The sequence below is a fragment of the Clytia hemisphaerica genome, unplaced genomic scaffold, assembly GCF_902728285.1.
Source record: "Clytia hemisphaerica strain Z4C2 unplaced genomic scaffold, Clytia hemisphaerica genome assembly, whole genome shotgun sequence".
NCBI lineage: Eukaryota > Metazoa > Cnidaria > Hydrozoa > Leptothecata > Clytiidae > Clytia > Clytia hemisphaerica.
The window spans coordinates 144093-148037 of NW_027104115.1; the positions used below are offsets into that span (position 1 = coordinate 144093).

Sequence of the window (3945 nt, forward strand, 5' to 3'; positions counted from 1 at the left end):
TGACGCAGACCATGCTGGGTAGCTAGATTTTGAATATCTCTACCACCAGGATCAGTGACGTCACCGCCCCACCAGTCAGAATTCTTGACATTAAAATCCCCAAGAAAAATTGTAGCAGTCGGAGAAGAATTATTAATGTTTATAATTGTCTCCTCCCATTTACGAGAGAAAACCTCAAACTCATCAGAAGTCTGACTGGGGGAGCGATAACAAAGAGAAAGAAAAAACCGGTTCCCACCGGTTTTCATTCCGTGTTATATCAATAAATTTCATAGTCATATTACAATGTCCTGAATAGAGACAGGGATGTTATATGCCAGGAACTTTCGTTTAGAACTTGATATTTAGCAAAATTCCGTGTTATATCAATAAATTTTATAGCCATATTACAATGTCCTTAATAGAGACAGGGATGTTATATGCCAGGAAATTTCGTTTTGAACTTGATATTTAGCATAATTCCGTGTTATATCAATAAATTCTAAAGCTATATTACAATGTCCTGAATAGCGACAGGGATGTTATGAGCCAGGAACTTTCGTTTAGAACTTGATATTTAGCAAAATTCCGTGTTATATCAATAAATTTTATAGCCATATTACAATGTCCTAAATAGAGACAGGGATGTTATATGCCAGGAACTTTCGTTTTGAACTTGATATTATACAGCAATAAATTTTAAAGCTATATCACAATGTCCTAAATAGGACGTTTCTATTCAGGACATCGTAATCTAGCTTTAAAATTTATTGATACAAGACGGAATTTCGCTAAATATCAAGTTTTAAGCGAGGTTCATTAGTCTTACATCCCTGTCTCGTGCGATTAAATAGTAAAATGACTTCAAGTTTATTGATATAAGACGGAATTTCGCTTATTATCAAGTTTTAAACGAATGTTCCTTGTCTCACATCCCTGTTTCATTCTATGAAAAAGTAAAATGACTTCAAGTTTATTAATACATGACGGAATTTCGCTAAGTATCAAGCTGTAAATGAAAATTCATTAGTCTTGCATCCCTATCTCATGCGATATTAAATAGTAAAATTATTGATATAAGACGGAATTTCGCTAAATATCAAGCTGCAAATGAAGGTTCATTAGTCTTACATCCCTGCCTCATGCGATTAAATAGTAAAATGGTTTTAAAGTTTATTGATATTAGACGGAATTTCGCTAATATCAAGCTGTAAATGAAAGTTCATTAGTCTCACATCCCTGTCTCGTGCGATTAAATAGTAAAATTATTGATATAAGACGGAATTTCGCTAAATATCAAGCTGTAAATGAAGGTTCATTAGTCTTACATCCCTGTCTCATGCGATTAAATAGTAAAATGGTTTTAAAGTTTAATGATACATGACGGAATTTCGCTAAATATCAAGCTGTAAATGAAAGTTCATTAGTATTGCATCCCTATCTCATGCGATATTAAATAGTAAAATTATTGATATAAGACGGAATTTCGCTAAATATCAAGTTGTAAATGAAGGTTCATTAGTCTTATGTCCCTGTCTCGTACGATTAAATAGTAAAATGGCTTCAAAGTTTATTGATATAACACGGAATTTCGCTAAATGAAGGTTCGTTAGTCTAACATCCCTGTCTCAAATATTCATATTTTTCTTTCAATAATTTTTTCTTTTGATTCTTTGATAAACAGAACAGAAAAGAATCTTACAGGAGAAGTCTTGAATCTTAATCCTTTGATTTTCTTATAAGAGAGATGTCTAATAATCTATTTAAAATTGTTTAACACTTTTTGATAAACAAGATAAATTTTAGTAGATATACATTACCCCCTGATTTAAGAAAAAGAGAAAAGAGAAAAAGACGGAACGAAATTCCGTTACTTTGCGCAAAGTATCATAAGCCATTATTATGTTATTTGGTTCAATTGGCTCAGTGTATCAAATCTCTCAGTTTAGTTGACACTTTGGTATCTTCGTCGCATCACAGCGAAAGGTTTTTTATTTTAGTTTGTATCTTTGAAAGACCTTATCGGATATAGGCAGGGCTGTCGGATTTAGGACCACTCACGGTATTCCTTCAATTTGTTACATAAATTTTCTGAACAAGTTTCGTTTATTCAATTTTAAAACAGTACCACTATTAATAGTCAGGTTGCTGTTGCTAGAACATTTTTTTAGAAATTTCAGTGTGAAGAATCTAAAACCTTTTTAAAACTTGTTATGACATCAAAAGATCCAGAAACTTATGAAGTTTGTTTGTTTTCAGTTGTTCAAATGCATACACATCCATATTTTCCTTGGGACTTACACGAATGAAATTAATTAAAAAAATCCCAACAAAAAAAATATTTAAAAGTACAGTAAGTAATAATCGAAAGTTTTTTCGTTTTAAGCTCAATAAAACAATGGTAATGTTAAAGAATATCCCTCGAGTTTTGTCACCCGATTTACTATCAGTTTTGGCAAGAATGGGTCATGGTGATGAAATTGTGTTAGCTGATGCCAACTTTCCAAGCGCTTCAACCGCTAAAGCTGGTCCTGAACTTGTAAGATATTCTTCAGAAAGTCTCAATGACAGAATAGAATATTCGATAGTGACCATTAGTGTCTTTGCATTTTAGCTGCAATATATTTTTCCCAGATTAAAACTCTCTTTTGTCCTGGACTCGTACAACATTCTATAGTAGCCTTAAGCTCTAGCTGAGTCTCAATGGAAGATTTAGAATACTATTGTTTTTGTATTTGAATTCTCATTATAAAAACGACGTTATTCAACTTATAATTGACAAAAGTTATTTCTTTTATCTCTAAGATTTATAAAAAGAGATTCTCATCTATTCTCAAGTAAAATCGTGTTTTTTATGTGTCCAAAATAAGTTAGCTTTATTCAAAATCAATTCGCTTTAAGTGTTTTGTTTTGCTTCCCATTTTTCAACCAAATATAACAAATTATAAACCTTTGAAAAGATTATTCATAGCACTATAATTGAAGATGAAAAATTAAGAAGAAAAATGAAGTCCATTTTTGGTACTAAGGTACTTTGAAGCTTCCTGATTTCAGATATACAACTATTTTTCAAATAGAATTGTTACATACGCAATTATAGATCTTAAAGGTTGCCCGTTGGAGTAAAAGAAAAACTACAAAAAACGAGGCTTTTCGACTCCAAAGAGCTACTTTTCATAGTCTGTAAGCCTCAATGCAAGAACTAACTACATAATAAATAAATAAGTAAATAAATTTATTGTCTTAATTTTCTAACGTTGTTAGAATATTTTTTCTCAATAATTATAGTGCTCTGAATTATCTTTTATGATTTGTTATATTTAAGCAGTTGTTGGAAAATGGCAAGCAAAACAAAAAGTAGTGCTCATTTAAAACATTTTAGATAAGAGCTGACGGCCATGGGTGTATGGAAATATTGAAAGGCGTTTTAAAATTATTACCACTTGATATGTACGTTGAAGCACCTGTCATGTTAATGGACCCCACCGAAAGTGACAAAGTCAAGGGAATCAAAACTCCGATTTGGGAAGAGTACAAAGCAGCAGTCAATCAATCAGAAGGGAAAAATATTTCAGTTTCCTTAATTGAACGATTCGAATTTTATAAACGCGCAGAAAAAGCATTTGCAGTCGTTGCTACAGGAGAAAATGCGCTTTATGGGAATATTATCTTAAAGAAAGGTGTTTTGTAAGCTATGATTTAACTGTTTACTCTTAGGTGCCAAATAAACGGGGGGCTTCGAATAAACGGGGGGACCTAATTTCCGGGGGGTTTGAAAATGGACCTTAAAAACCCTAAAAATGGTCAAAATAGACTAAATTTAGGCCTTTTAGAGAAGACAAGGAACTTTCCTTTTGGTAGCTGGGAATTTTTTCAAAAATTAATAAACGGGGGGGTCCTAATAAGGTCCGGGGGGGTCCTAATAAGGTCCGGGGGGGTTGGAAAAAAATCGAAAAATTAACAAGT

The 3945-nt window shown here is 32.4% G+C and overlaps 1 pseudogene; it reads left to right on the forward strand.

Moving 5' to 3' along the window:
- The first annotated feature begins 2377 nt into the window (after positions 1-2377).
- Positions 2378-3670, forward strand: LOC136813464 (fucose mutarotase pseudogene; annotated as a pseudogene).
- Positions 3671-3945: the final 275 nt, after the last annotated feature.